Here is a 17,000-nt window from a genome sequence, read left to right on the forward strand (position 1 = left end):
TAAGGAAAACCTGCCACAAATATGTCTCCTTATTTCCCTGCCATCGTGAAGAGGGCAGAGCCTTTCTCGCGATGACTATCGAGGGTAATGCGATTCGTATTCAGGGAATGTAACTACTCACCGTATTGTTAAAGTAAATTTCATTTAAAATACGTACCGGTGATTATAAGCCTTGCATTGCTTCGGCTATAGGCGACATACAGGGTCTTTGGTGTGTCTCACGTTGATACACTGTCTTTGGTACATTGTCTCGCTTGCCAAGGTCACCCATGAGCATGACGGCATGACGATAATTGTTGATGAGACCGCAGGTACAGCGATGATATGACGAAGGAGGAATGGCATATATGGAACGACAAAGGCGGTATCACGACGGTGGCTTGACAACATCCACATGACCATTCTGAAATGACGGCGATTCTATCACGATAACAAAGTAACAACTACGGCTTGAAGAGGGTGGGACGGCGATGAGTGTATAACGACAATCTATGATGAACCTGGAAGTAAGGGAACAATAGGGCTACCAATTTAGTTTAGTGCCTGCCTGACGATGGCGTAATGACCGCGACAGCATGGCAATCAAAGCATATTCACAATTGTATGACGATAGCATAAATACACTAAAACTACGAAAAGTAATGACGCCTGTGGAAGTACAAAGGCGGTATTACGACAATGACTGGCACCACGGCAATGGGATAATGTGTCTGACGAAATTACTATAATTGAGCGACAGTGTGACGATGACAGCATGTCTACAATGGTAAGATGACGAATCTATGATGACCACTTTATTGGAGTGGGATGGCGAAGTTAGAATAGCGACTATTACAATGACCACAATGGTCCTCCCGATGACAGTTTGACAACGAATTCAATGCGACGGAGGTATGACGATGAAGTCATGACAACAGTGTGGGGACAATGGTATGGTGACGCATTCATAACGACGATGGCGTCACGAGGATACGACAACAACAGTATGGCGGAGGTGGATGACGAAGCTGAAGTGACTGCAATAGAACCATCAATACGGTTCACGATGACATGGTAATGAATGCCGGATAACTGTATGGTGGCACTATGATCACGCCGGCGTGACTACAGCGATATCACAATGGATACATGACAAGGATTTCCTGAAGACGACGCGACGATCACAAAGGCATAACGGCATTAACATCCCTAATGAATGTGGAGGCATGATTTTCTTTAACTAACGAAAAAACAAAATTGATGGAACAATGGAAGCAATTCGATGACGACAGCTTAACGACGATGGTATCACGTTTCTGAGGTGATGTCGATGGTAAAACCAAATGAAAATAAAGGAACGGCAACAATTCTTGACGGCAACTGTCTGATACAAACACGACATGGCAAAAGAGGATGACGAACCTAGAATGACCACACATGAATGACCCCAACGGCATCGCGACGACAGTATGACAGCAAATGCATGACGACAACACAACGAGTATAACTCAATAAGACAATACAAAATAATCTTATGAAGCCAATGACACTACAACGATTGTATAGAGACGACGGCGTGATCACTGCTGTATCACGAAGACTGCATGCCGAAGATGGTGTGATGGCGAGGGCATGAGGGAGTGTTATGACGAAACTGCAGCGACGGCGATGCAACGACCACGTTGGTATCACGGCGACATTATGGCAACAAATGCCTGACGACTGTATGCTGAATATGGCGTGGCGATGACCGCATGGCGAGATTCGGGTGACAAAGCTGCTGTGATAGTTGTTCTCGCGATCCTAGGGAGGGCTTGAGGACCTCGTCTCGATCAAGTTTAGTTGCATCGGTGTAGGCTTTTTGAAGGACACTGTTTGGGTGGTCACTGTTTGATAGTTTTTAAGGTGATCGAGTCTATGTATGTATGGGTACGCCTTATGCACCAACCTACGCGAACCTATTTATGGGGATTCTCGAAACACATTTTCTATCGTTCTGCACTAACAAGCCCCACACATACCTATGGTACAAAGACGACATATTCAAAATATAGGGATATGGTCAAGTCAGTCTAGATTAATATGTAGCATTTCTTAATTCTTTTCAACCAACAAAAACATTCACATCAGAATCCTCAACGGAGCGCAAAAACTTTCGGAACAATACAATATACATTGACAATGGGACACTAAAGACAACGCTGTATACGAAAGCGTTCGACAAACAACAGTACCTAGAATATACGAGCTGCCATCGCCGACATTGCAAACAACACACCGTTAAAGGCCAAGCCGCAGGACTACATTGCATTTGCGTTGAAAACCAAGACTACATAGACAGACTCGATCACCTTAAAGAAACCCTATCAAACAGGAACAACACAAACAATGCCCTACACGGATAGAACCAAACCTCAAACCCCGCCCTAGGATCACAAGAACAACAACGCCTCTTCTTACTACTAAATTCTCAAACGCACTCCCAAACGTGAACAACGTCCTCAGAAAATACTATGCAATTCTCAACAACAACCACAAACTTAATAAGATTTTCCCCACCCGCCCAGAGTAGCCTACAGACACAACACTAATTTTAAGGGTATTCTTGTACATGCAAAACTAAGGGCAAAGACAAAGTTAGGAACCGGTCCCTGTGGCCGCCCCAGGTGCTCTACATGCAAACGTGTTCAATCTACGACTTCAGTAAAATGCACAGGGTCAAATTACTCACACACGGTAACTTCGAGTTTCAGCTACACATCAAGCAACGTAGTCTACTGTCTAGGGCATGCCGCTTGTAGCAAACAATACATAGGTGACACTGGACAACAAATTCATAGAAGACTCAACGGTCCCCACGCAGGTACAAAACGCAATTTACCTAAAGCAGTAGCCACCTACTTCAATGGACATGGTCGTATATTCGACAAAGCAAGGCTCTATATACTACAAGCAAATTTCCGTTCACACCGCGAGAGGAATTATACGGAAGCATGCCTCCCACACAAATTTTAATGCCTACACCCGGCAGGAATGAATTTGGCACGTGGCAACTTAGAATATTTAAAAGCTGCAACTTAAATGTGAAAGTCCCATATCATCAACCAAGGCACAAAAAACATTGTGCCACTAGGTACCCTTCATTCTTAACCTCATCCATTTCCACATTTCCAATTTTTCCCTGCCTATTACTCAATTTATTGTACTATTTGATGGCTTCACGTTTATATCAACTGTACGACTCCTTTTCCCGTGTACACCTGCACCCGCCCACTTCTATTCATGTCACTCTCCTATTTGTTATTCCGGTTTTGGTTCCGCGCCCCCCCCTCTTGTCTCTTATTTATGATATTTTTTAAACACCCTCACCAACACATTCCAAGGTCCCAGACGCCAGGATACTTTCTCGGCGCCTCAGCCACACAGGGTGTCACCACTTCTGTATACCGCCGTGACGACCCCTACGTTGAGCTACTGGGGCTAACATCCCCTGAAATACCATGCCGCTTGATTAACTCAAGAAGGCTAGGTGACTGTTTGTCGGCGTCACGTTTCAAAGGAGACGCAATAAATCATCATCACCACCATCAGCATCCTATCGTTCCGTTGACACGCGATGTGACACGCGCGCCTCGGAGCGTCGATATGCACAAACTTTGCATTGTAGTTCCACCACATTCCACCAGGTGCCCCGACATGTAGCAATAGCATATAGCATTTGCATGCCGCACGTAGCTGGAGCTGGTGAACTCAAGCAGGCTAGGTCAATCTTTGTCACCACTCCGTTTCGAATGGGGTGTCACCATCTCAACCGCAACGTACCGTGCCACGGATCAGGGGATGTGACCTGTGCGCCACGTAGTCTGGATACCGGCTGGATATTGACCATAGCGCCTCCTCCTCCTCGCAAGGTTCGACGTGCTGCTGAAGAAGCGAATCGTCGAGCTACACGCACGGCTGCATCCAGACAGCATCAGGCTCACCCGACCACTGTGCAGAGAGCAGGACAAGCCGCAGCTCGTCATCGACGCTGGGTGACTCCGGGTTAATCTTGACCATTTGGGCTTCTTTAAGATGCGGCCAATGCAGGGTACACACTTGTTTTTGCATTTCATCTCCATTAAAATCCGGCGGCCGTAGTTGGCAGTCAATATCGCGCCCTTGGGCTTTGTATCACAGCATCATAGCCACCGTGCCACGGCAGTGGATATGTCATGGCTGGTCACTTGCTATTCCGCTAACTGCTAAATGTCAACAGCCAACAAGAAGACGCTTCGTGGGCTCAAAATGTTGTTCAGGTGATCGAAAGAGAAGCACTTGAAAGGAAACCAGGGCATGGTGTGAATACTGCGGCATGGCACGGTACATTTTTCCTTGCTTTGAAGTCTTGTGAGCGGTCAAAGCCAAATTACACGGGTGTTCATCAAAACTATAGTGCTGCTGTTTTAATGCAAAGAACACACCTTTTAAGCTAAGCTATTTCCTTGTCTACTAGTAACCCACCTGAACCAGTATAATTGCACTATGTACCAAAAGAATAAAAAAATATGATGGCACAACAACCTTTTATGTTCACATTATGCAGTACGTATCATGTACTTGAGCCAAGGATTTTAAGAGTGCTTAACAGCAGCTGAATGAAACCAAAGACATGGTTTGCCGTCATGTGGCGCTCTTTAGAGTATTTCTTTATATTTCACCTAATGGGTAATTAATTAGGATCGCTTATCCAAAATTTTGAATATTAACTTTAGGGCCAAGTGCGTTTCGTTTACATATAGAGGGAGTTCAGAAATGGACCGATCCAATTTTTCGCGGCGAAGTACACGCAATTGGGTGCTCTTTTTTCTGCATTTCATGAAAGCCCGCGACATGTGAAATAAAGCCACATGACTGCGCTCGTGCGCTATCGTATCGCAAGACTCAATGATGCGTCGAACCTATCGATTATAAGGGATGATGGCACTTCCTTTCCGTGTGCCACCGCATAGATGCCGATGCATATGAAGGCGATGCCTAGAGCCGCGGCCGCTGACTTCGCCATGGTCCGCGCGCACGGTTTTTTCGCACGAAGGGCGGTTGAGAGCACTGCAGTGTGATAGCCATTGAGTGGAGTCACGTGATATTTTTTCATATTTCGGGGGCTTTTTTAAGCGCCAAAAAAAAATCACCCAGCAGCATGTACGTTGCCGGAAAAAAATTGATCGGTCGTTTCTAGGTCCACTCTAACGGAAACAAAACATTCCTGGCCCTAAATTGCATCTTAACTAATAACCTACTGAACGGAGTATAAAAGTATTCTTTGGTATCATTCAGCTACGGCTAACCACTTCTTTTTAAATCCTTGCTTCAAGTTACGTGAAACACCCTGTATAGCTTACGTTGCATTACCGGAATTGTTTGTGTTAATAAAATTACGGTTGATAACATATATTGTTACAGAGCATCTGCTTAGGCTATTTGACCAAACATACTAGCAGATATAGAAAAGGTTACAAAGAAAGACATTGACGGCACAGGCACCAATCGCGTGCTGATTTTATTCGTTGAGGGAGCACAGCATTTATAATCCCATTCACTTTTTTGGGGCTGAGTGCCAAACACAAGCGGCAATGTCTTCATAATTCTGGCCCGAATAAATTACACGATTTTGCGAATAAACTGATTATTTGAGGGTTCAGTGGGCAGAGATTAAGCAGGAGTCTTCCTTCCCTGGGTTTTAAACATCGCAGGGCAAAGTAAGGTGGCTGCAGTGAGGAAGGTTGCCTGTTCAATGCCGGAATAGATGTTTTTGGATGTTTCTTCTTCTGAAGCAGACAAAATAGTGCACTGACCTCAGCCGTAAAGATACTTGTTTCCGGATGCAGTACATCGAATTCCGACAAGGTTGGACCGACGGCTGCATGGAGATCCCGGCATGTGACTTCGATGCTTCTGTGTAGAACTCTGTGCACGAGTGCTTGCACTGGAGTTCTTGGAAATGCATTCGAATTTCGAGCTCTGAAGCTTGCTTTGTAACTTCTAGAAAGGATATGTCACATTCTGTTACCTGCCACTCCCAACGAGGTAGCAGCTTTGTTATACGCATTAAGCGATATTCGAGGAGAGGGACATGCATTTCATCGCTAAGCTCCCTCATACGCAGGGAGAAAGGCTGTCTTACAGAGGTACGATTACTGAAAAGTGTTGCACACGTAGTTTTGTTGACGCTATTAGGACCTGGATGTTCATGATTGGTGTGTATATTGAGAAAATATGTGAGGCTGATGTGGGTTCTCTGCAGATGGAGTGACCACTCAAGTGATTATACACATAAGCTTTCAATGGACCTTGTTCTGAAAGCGCCAGTGGCTAAGCGGATACCTAGGTGGTGGACACGGTCTAGCATGTTGAGTGCGCTCAGGGCGGCAGAGTTATATGCGACGGCATCATAATCTAATCGCGATTGAATTATGATCTTGTAAAGATTCATCAAACAGTTCATGTCGCTACCCCATTTTGTGTGGGATAAAATTTTCAGTAACTTCATTGGTTTTAGACATCATGCTTTAAGATATTTTATGTGTGAATGAAAGAAAGCGTAGAGTCAAGTTTAACAACTAGAAATTCGTGCTCTTTGATGGCAGGTATTTGTCGCGCACACAGTACCACACAAGTATCTGGAACCAGGCTTCTCTTTCTTGTAAAAAGAACACAAAAGCTTTTGTGGGGGTTAATTTTAAATCCCTTTTTGTCTGCCCACTTGGACCCCTCGTTCAAGCCCTGCTGCATCTGTTTCTCGTACACTGCGGAGTTACAGGGTTTGAAGCCTTTTTTAATGCCGGCCACGTAGATGGAAAAAATGGCCGTGGTGATGAAGCACGAAGTGTGGTCATTTTAATGATAAAGAGCGTGCAGCTGAGCACACCTCCCTGAGGTACATCAGTTTCCTGTATATATATGAATGTGACAATACATTGCCGATTTTGACGCGGAAGGTACGATTGAACAAATAGCTTTCTTTTAGGTTTAGCACAATACTACGGATTCCCATGCCAGACGAGCCTCTTAAGATTCCGCAGCGCCAGGTTGCGTCGTAGGCCTTCTACATATAGAGAAATATGGATAGGAAAACTGTTTCTCTACAAATGCGTGAGGGATATTTCCTTCAACACACACAAAATTTTCAGTTGTGACGGCCCTTCCCTGAAGCCACAGTGATAGGGATCAAGCATTTTGTTCGGTTCAAAGAAATGTATGAATCGCCAATTAATCATTTTTTTTTTCAGATAGCTTACAAAGGCAAGTAGTGAGAGCTACCGGGCGGTAACATGACACCGAGGAAGGGCCTTTACCCTGCTTCAAGACAGGGACTTTTCACAGAAACAGAAACAGGGACCCCAATCGTTTCTTTCCATGCGGATGGAATGCACCCGGCAGCACAAATAGTGTTGACAACTGCGAGTAGTGTAACCTGTGTGTCGGTGAGTAAGTTTTCGATCATGTCATACAGGACTCTGTCGGGTCCCGGCTCTCAACTCGGCAATATTCGAAGCCCGGTTATATGGTTCGTTCTGTCGGCAATTACGCACGACTGGCTTACATTCTACTATTTTCTTTTGTTGAAGGAGCAATTGTGAATAATGGAATGAGTTTTAGACACGCTCAAAGCGCTCCCCAAGAGAGTCTGCCGAGTTTTACAACGTATTCCACTCGTCGTTCATCAAAGGCTGGGGATGTATTTGTTGTCTTTTAAGCTTTCTTAAGTCATGCCCTACTTTCACCTCCTGTTTGCATGAATTTGTACCCGAGAGGAATCTCATCCAGCTTTCTTTCTTTGCCTAACGCCTTGTCCGCCTTCCCTCTGATTTAGTGTTTTTAAATTCAATGATATTATCGGTATTTGGTGATCTACGGAATACCCACCATGCCTCATTCTGCCTTTTCGCGCCACTCTACAGTCATGGCTCCACCAGGGAACACATCTTGTAAGTGAACCCCCATTCGTTTGTGGGATAAACTTTTCGGCTGCATCAATAATAAAAGCGGTAAAATGTGCAATAGCCTCATCTATACTAAAATAGAATATAAGATAGTGTGGTAGATAAGTTGAATATTTAAAATGCTCCCAGTCCACCCATGCTAATTTCTATCAAGGAATATGGGGAGGGTTTATTATGCAGAGTCATCAGGTTTAAACTTACAAGAAAGTGGCGATTTCCGAAAAAAATTTTTAATGGCGTCCCATTCCCGGTGAGGCAGAAAAGAAGCAGAGCCTATTGCTAGATCTGTCGATGAATACGAATTGTTTTGGACGCGGTAATAGGTTGGCTCCTTCTTATTAAACAGGCAGGCACTGGAAGCCACAAGAAAATTTTGAATGAATCGACCTCTCACGCCACATCGCAAGTCTCCCAACACTATGTTCCGGGTGTTAAAATGAGTATGTAGAGCTCCGGAAGCTGATCAATGAGGTCAACAAAGATCGCTTTTTCTGAGATGATAGTTAGGGGGCATGTGTATCAAACACACATTGACTAGTTTATTAAAAGGGAATGCTCCAACTAGTACTGCATCAAGGGGCGTCTGAAGGGCGACGTGTTGAGAAGCTACAGGCTGGACGGCAACTATTGCTGCACCACCGGAGGCGTTAATCTCTACGCAGTCTTTTCGGAAGATGGCGTAATTGCGAAGAAAGTAAGTGTTTGTGTCTTTTGAACACACGCTGACTTTAGACTATGTTTGTGTAGGAGTCCTCTAATATCGTCGAGGTTATAAAGAAGTCCTCTAACATTCGATTATAATATTTGCGTCTCCATTATGCCAAATGTGTTTTGTGCTGAGTGTTTAAGGGACGAAGATTAGCTCACGGGCCCTTCCCAGGTGCCGTGATGAGTGGTTTTATTACTTGGAGCGATTGCGAGAATCTCGCCACTCCTTGGACACTGGCTGCACCGTCTGGCTGGTCGTTGTGTCCATCGCCTCTTGCGAAGCGCTGGACACACGCTCTTGCGAGCGCGGTGCTGTGTTTGACGTGAACGTGAATGAATGAATGAATGTTTATTTTGACAGAAATAAAATACAAAGAATCTCTGTCAAAGAGGCTGACAAAAAGGCACGAATGCCTGACTAAGTGTCAGTCCCCTTCCCCGACCCATTCCCAGTGCACAAAACACTCAAGCGCACAGGGCAAGCATGGTACACAAAGTGGATACATATACAAAAAAATGAAAAGTACATGAAATATGTAACAGAAATACTGAATTTGATTTGTGTACAAAAGAATGAGAAGTCATACCTGAAGCGACAGCAAATACATGTTCACTTTTTTTTTGAAAATGTTTAGGGACGGTGATTCATTTATTATAGTGAGTAAGCCAGGGTGATGATTCAAAAAATCTGCAACTATGAATGCCTGCTTTTGCATGCCGTAATTGGTACGGATCTTGCCCTTGTTGTAAATTAATTGCCTTGTGTTATATTTATGTTCATTCGGGAGGTATGTTTTAAAAAAGGCGCTTTCATTGAGTCTTACCTCTTTAAATATTGCAATGGCTGTTTTTTTGTTAATAAGGTTTTCTAATGTTAAAATACAATTCTTCTTGAAAAGCGGAGCGGAGTGGCTTCTATAGGGCGCATTCTCAATTACCCGAATCATGCGTTTCTGTAAGGTTAGTAAACTATGGATGTTAGTTTTCGTTGTGGTACACCACACAGATAAACAATATTGGAGGCGCGAATGCACTAGGCTATAGTACAATTGTTTCTTTAATCTAGAAGGTAATAGACGTTTTAATTTATTAATAACACCGATGGATCTTGCAATGCTGGTTTTAATGTTGCCGACATGACTGGACCAGTTTAAGTTTTCTTCAAACGTAACACCAAGGAACCTCTGGCACGTAGAGCGTATAATGACTTCATCACGGAATTGTAACACTAAGCTATCATCAATACCTTTGTTACGAGGCCGAAAAATGATGTATTTTGTCTTTTTAGTGTTTAATTCCAATTTATTTCCTCTAAGCCAGTCTGAAAGATTACTGAGCCAAATATTTGCTTCTTCCTCGAGAGTAAGCAAGTTTCCACCAGAAAAGAAGATATTAGTGTCATCAGCATACATGATTATGTCAGGTGTCAGAGGCACGTTTGTGATGTCATTAATGTATAATAAAAAAAGAAGTGGCCCTAGGATGGACCCCTGCGGAACACCGTATTTGATTTCACCCATTGCCGATTTGGAATGACAAATGTATGTGTACTGTAGTCGGTTGGTTAAATAATTTTTAATTAGGTTAAGAGCAGTTCCCCTAATGCCGTACTCACTTAACTTTTGTAACAAGATATCGTGTTTAATGGAATCGAATGCCTTTTTAAAGTCAAGAAATATTCCTATTGTGTACAGCTTGTCCTCAAAGTTACTTATTATTTTTTCTTTGATCTTTAGCAGCGCCATTTCAGTACATTGGTGTTTTCGGAAACCGTATTGCTTTTCTGTTATAATATTATTTTGAGTACAGAAATTTAAAATTCTTTCGTTAATGACCTGCTCTACTATTTTGGAGAAAATTGGGAGAACTGAAATCGGTCTGTAGTTGTTCACGTCATTTCTGTCTCCCCCTTTAAAAACTACCGATACCCGTGCAATCTTTAATTCATCGGGGAATGCGCCAGTGCACAAAATTAAATTGCATATGTGTGACATCACTTTACAAATATGCAGCGCCACAGCTTTTATTGGTTCTGCCTTTATGTCATCTACACCACATGCTGTGGAATTCTTTAACTTTAGAAATAAGCTACTTATTTCAGCCTCGTCTGTCGGTGCAAGAAATAGCGATCTGCTCATACTACATGGAATATAAGACCTGTAACTTGGGCTATCAGCATCAAACGCATCAGACGCTCCACATTGTAAGAAATGCTGATTAAACTTATCGGCCAGCGCACACCCTGTGAAAGATACTCCTTTATCCATAATTTCAAGAACAGGATTACGGTCGCTGTTCGGAAGCAGATCATTCAATGTTTTCCAAACTTTTTTTGGATCATTAAGAATATGAGTGAACTTATTCTCATAGTACCTCTCTCTTGCCAGCTTTATATCACGGCCCAATTTATTCCTGATCTTCTTGTAGTTCATTAAGTATTCTGGTTGTCTTGTCTTTATAAAAGTAGCGAATAGTCTATCACGTTCCTTTATGCGTTTTAGAAGGGCGGTGTCAACCCACGGTTTCCTGCATTTCTTACTTCTTGTAGCTTCTCTTAGAGGGAAAGCTTTGTGATAAAGGTCTTTGATTACGCCGAGAAAGTGAGTGAATGCCTTGACAGGATCCGTCAATGCGTATAATTCGGACCATTCCGCTTTGCTGACTGACGCTTCAAAATCAGCAATCGTATTCTTGGTTATCAATCTGTACTGTGAGTGTGTGTCATTTTTGCGCTGTCGGTACGCTTTCGTCTCACGTGTAAAAAACAGGAAAATAGGCATGTGATCGCTTACATCAGAGATGAGGACACCCGACACTAATCTAATTGATCGCGTTGTAAAACACAAGTCAAGTAGGCTTTCGGAATTGTTCGTCACCCTGGTTGGAACATTAATAACATTTTCGTAGCCAAACGAAAAAAAAACATCCAGAAACGCTTGTTTGGATCGGTCCATTGAAAGCAGGTTAATATTAAAATCACCCGTTACAATGAGGGGGGTGCCAAGCTGTGTACAAAAATCCAACATACATTCAATGAAATCTAATAACATGGATACAACACCGGATGGAGGCCTGTATATAACCACAAATATAGTATTCGCACACTTGATCATGAGGGATTCATAGTGCTCGTGTATTACAGAAAACTCAGAAATTACATCAAAGCATAGATCGTGTTTTACATAAATAGCGACACCACCCCCTTTCTTATGTTTTCGGGACAGTGAAGAACACTTATAGCCTGAGAAGTGTACAGCGTCGTATTCGTCGCGGAACCAAGTCTCAGAGAACGCTAAAATATCAAATTCATGCTGTATTTCATGTAGAAGCATGCAGACAGATTCGTGTTTGCTTTTTAAACTTTGTGCGTTCAAATGAAACAAAGACATCTGATTTCTATCACGTAACTCTCTGCTCTGTCTGAAGGAAAGCTTGTCGTAGTACTTGCTTTCCTGAAAAGGGATTGCCATCTTGAAGAATGCGCATAAAAAGCCATACTTCTAGATTATCTTATTCTGTCAAGGTCATCCATTTGCTGTATTTCTCGACACGTTCCACGAGACTTTTGAGGCCACCGGCTTGGAAGTCGATGGCCCCTTCTGCTGAGGTGGCGAAGCAGCTCCTGTTGCAACCACCAAGGAGGGGGAGGAGATGACGTCACTGCCGGCTCAGTGCTCGTGGGCCGGACAGCCGCCAGAAGCCGTTGTGTCGCTGCCCCCTGACTCGTCACATCGACAAAAGGGTTCTTAGGCACGTAGCATACCCGCCTGGGTGCCTCCTGGAAATTTATATTTTCCTTTATTGTTACATTACCTTTACTTTCTTCCAGGATGAGCACGACCGCGAGTATGCAGCGTGTTCCCCCTCACAGTTTACACAGTGGAGAGAGTTTTCACACAATTCAGAGGTGTGTTCATGAGCACTTCATTTCGCGCAAGTTTGGCGGCCTGGGCAGCTCTGTGAACTGTGGTCGAAATGTTGGTATCTGTAACATCGGAGGGCATTTGGCACGCATGGCCTAACATGAAGCATGATGTACCCGGCTTCAATGTACTTGGGCAGGAAACTTTAGCCGAAGGCGAATATCAGGTGCTTTGTCTGCATTTGCTGTATTTCTCGGTCATTTTTTTTTACTTTTCTGAAGGAATGACGTGGAATTGAGAACTTTTGTCTTTGACGCCAAAGAATCTGAACACATCTTTGGTGTGCCCTCTTTTGGGAGGTCGATGAGGGAGTGGAAGGAAGGAACTAGCCATAAGGATATGTGGAGGTTTCGGCAGTAATACCAGCCACCCACCATGGAGCCCTTCACGGGGACACTACGCCAGCTGTACGTCACCAGTATAGCCTAATCTGGCATAACCGAGGTAGGCTACTCACACAGGGTTAGCCTTCGCTGCCTAGAAAATCGGAAGTAATGCAGAGGAAAGGAGAAGGCAGAAAAAATTTAAAGTGTGAGAGGAAGACGAAGATTGGAGAGGAGTATAGGAAAAGGCATCTACCCATTTCCCCACGATGAGTCAGTTCGGAGGTGCCGTCTACGTGAAGCCTAGGCGACAGGGGTGTGTCACCTCCACCGATAATCCTTAAAGGCTCAAACACTCAGCGCCGGCTCAACGCCCCCGATTCCCTCTCCCCCTAAAATGGCTAAGTCCTGCACGGTTCGACGCGGTGGGAACGTCCAGCCCTCTTGTGCTCAAGGTGGTTGCATTTGAGAAAGAAAGTTAAACTTTAGTGACTCTTGGAAGCGTATTTTAAGGGCCTGAATTTTTTAAAGAAATTTTCAAGTACTGCTAAGGTCGAAATAAATAGAAGCACGAGTTTACAAATTTATAGCTCTGCACCAATAACAGATAATGCATTTCCGTAACCTGAATTCATTAGATCATCCAAAGCGGACAAATTTCATATGTCGATTTATATCTTGCGTCATTTTGTTACCTTGTTTACAAGGGTTTTGCGATAGCTCGATTCAAAAACCACTCGTTTTTGAGAGTCATGTGCGATATATCAGTTTTGTCTGCTTTAGATTTACTAATAAATGCAGTTGACAGAAGTGTAATATCATTCCTTATTGCTGAGTTAGAGTTATAAACATGATAGTTTCGTTTTATGAAAATGTACGAATTTTGTCAATTTTTATGTTTAATTGACGACATAAATGTAAATTCGCAATAGTCATTCGATTTTTACTTTTTCTTTTAAATGCATCAAACCTCACCAGAGTTGTTACAGTGGTTGCCGACAAAACTATTTCTGTTTTTCCCGTATATTTAGACAGCAGCACCCAAGCTAAAGCTTCTTCTTAACTTTAGCCTGAGCCATCACCTATTTGACTACTGTTATCACATTATGTCCATTTTGCTGTGAACTTGCCATGTTCTTTAGCTGGCATGTTTGTATTTCAGGTACTGTACAATGCTAAGGAAATGATCTTGGCATCAACCTTGGCATCATTTTTTCTTTGCAGCTGTGTGTTACATGTGAGCATGATAAGTGGCAGTAAGTTGTAGTAGATATCGTTAACAAATATCATAGATATTCAAAAGTACTTTCACTGTTTTCGGACACCGGTGCTGTCTGGCCTTCTCTAGATCATTCTTTGTAGCATGCTCGCTTACATGCAGAAGCAAATGTGGCCTGTTCTAATGCATACAAAGGCTGTACAAGAGCTCATGGTGGTGTTTTGAGCCATTCAATATCAGTCTTGGCTGCGATTGTGTATTTCCAAGTGTACTGAAGCTTGCCAAATGCTTGAATTTCCTGTAAGACGTATTTGCTCGTTTATATCCAATTTATTCAATCATTGCACTTTCATTATGCCTATAGTTATTGATTGTGCTATGGTGCTGGTACATTGGATTGTAGAATGGCAATAAATTTCCTGGCATTTTCTTTCTTTGTCCTGGTTCTCTAACCTCCTCAAAGGACTCATTATGCTGCACAAGAACACCTCCCTTCAATTCATTAATTCCCAAAAGGAGCATGATAAACTACCAGACCTCCCTGTAAAAGCTCTGACAAAGCGATAGACAGCACTCCAAAAACATTTGTTTCAAACTCCTTCTATAAAACAATGCTCCTTAAAGCTATATAACGAGTAACTCCCAGACGTTTCTTTTTGTATTTTCCCATAAAAACAAAAATTAATCCCACAACTATCCATAAAAACTTCCTTAAGCAAAGCACCCAAAAAATGGCAGCACTGGCTCCCAGATTTACATCTAACTGATCCCTAACCGCTCTCCTTGAAAACTTCCTAAACAAAACAGACCTTTCCCTGAAAATTACGCGACAACTCAGATGACTTCTCCTATAAATTCCCCAAAACAGCAAAGCAAATTACCCAAGTCAACTTGTGAAAGCTCCCCGGGTACCTTATAAAAACCCCAGAAGTGATAATGTTTAGAACAGGACTAAATTACTTCTGAAGCTCCTCATAAATACTTCCACAGTGCTGGTGGTCGAAAAAGCAATAAAAAAAATCCCACCGTTCCTCATAAGGACTCCTACAACAATATAATTGAAAGGAGCTATAAAGAGTCCCAAGGTAGTTCTCTATGGGGTTGGTGTTCAAAGGTCAGTGAGCCAACTCCCAAGGTTCCCCACAGAACCAACAATCACAAGGGTGTGAAACACAAGGGTGCATATTGTGCTACCCTTAGGGTGTAAAGTATGGAACGAGCCTGAAACTCCCTAAAAGGGTAAAACCTGTTAACAATAATGTTTTAAATAACAGCGCTAAAAACGCACAACGGACAACAGAATAAAGGAGGGGACACACACCTTTCTAGCGATATTTTTGGAAGTATTATGGAAAACTGCTAACTTGCCCAATCTGCGGTTCTTCTGTTAACAATATAGCTTGCGGACACCAAAATGCGCATTCATGTAGCCGATGGCGTATGAGTGTAAGATTCACAATAAAGACATTAAGATACGCTTCTACAATATCCAGATAAGCGCTGCTAATGACTGAAATCCATTTCACAGCAACGCTACGAAGGCTATGCACACCTGTCTTAGTTCGGATCCGCCACCGAAATGTAGGTTGTCACATGCGAAAGGAAGCTGTCATATATGTGCCATGCTATTCGATAGTACACTAATACCCGTGTCACACGGGCAACTCGGATCTCCTTCAAACTTCCTTCTCTTGAAGTACCGCAAGGGAGTTTCACCTCAAAGGAGTTAGCTCCGTGTCACACGGCCTATAAGCGAGCTTTTGAAAGCTGCCGCTGGGGGCCCATTAGGCGCTGCTCACCTCGTACGCAGTCATGAAAGAAACACGTTAGAAACACGGGAAAGACGTGAATCACTCATTCCGCATGCGCGAGACGTGCGATCGCGTTGACCAAAAGAACAAAATATGGCGCAGTCAGGGCAAACGCAGCAGCCATTCCGAGAACGCCCGGTTCGAGAGTCAAATGTAGCTGCTCAACTCAAATATCTTTCGCAGTGCTCAAATACTATATTATATGCAATAAAAACAATTATAATTGCTGGTAAAAGTGAAAGTAATAAAAATGAGGGTGATTTCCTGACTCGAAATTCAAGCGCGCTGGGGACAAGAGTACTCCCTTCAGTCTGCAAGGGAGATCTTCCATCTCCTTTGGCTAGGAACTTCCTTAAACTTCCTTTGCTAAAGGACTGCCGTGTGACACGGCGCGCATCTCCCTCGAGATAACGACGTCCTTGGTTGAAGGGAGTTGAAAGGAGTTTAGCCGCGTCCGTGTGACAGGGGTATAAGTCACGTGCTTGTGCACCGCAAAATACGACGTAGTTGTCACATGAGATACGCCTGCAGTTATAGGCATGTTTACCCTTTGCACGAGTGGGGCATACTTATTCTGCAACTAGTGGCCACCGCGCATCATGTGCTCTCGCAACTGAAATATAGCTTGTCGCCTACTAGAGGTGTAGATGTGCGCCAGTTAATACGTAATGTGAAATGAAATTGCGTCCACAAGTTCTAGTTATAGCCCCGGTTGCTAACAAAGTTTGCACCCTTGCGGCTTTTCTTGTCCCACATCAATAATCGCCATCTGCCTTGCTTGAACACTGAGCGATCGCTACTTTCCAGTCTAGTATTCTGTATCATGCTGATAACGCGCATGCCGTTCATGCCTTGGAAGTACCGAACTGGCAGCGTTAAAGAAAAGGAAATGCGGGCACGACGGATGGCGATTATCGCTGTGGGACAAAATCAGCCCCACTGGACATACGTTCTTCGAAGAGTGTGTGAAAGTTAGTTTACGTTCTTAGGCAAAATTACACCCGTTGGGCCGTACCTTGCCACACAACAATAATCGTCATCTGTCGCCCACATTT

The sequence above is a fragment of the Dermacentor variabilis genome, chromosome 8, assembly GCF_050947875.1.
Source record: "Dermacentor variabilis isolate Ectoservices chromosome 8, ASM5094787v1, whole genome shotgun sequence".
Classification (NCBI taxonomy): Eukaryota; Metazoa; Arthropoda; class Arachnida; order Ixodida; family Ixodidae; genus Dermacentor; species Dermacentor variabilis.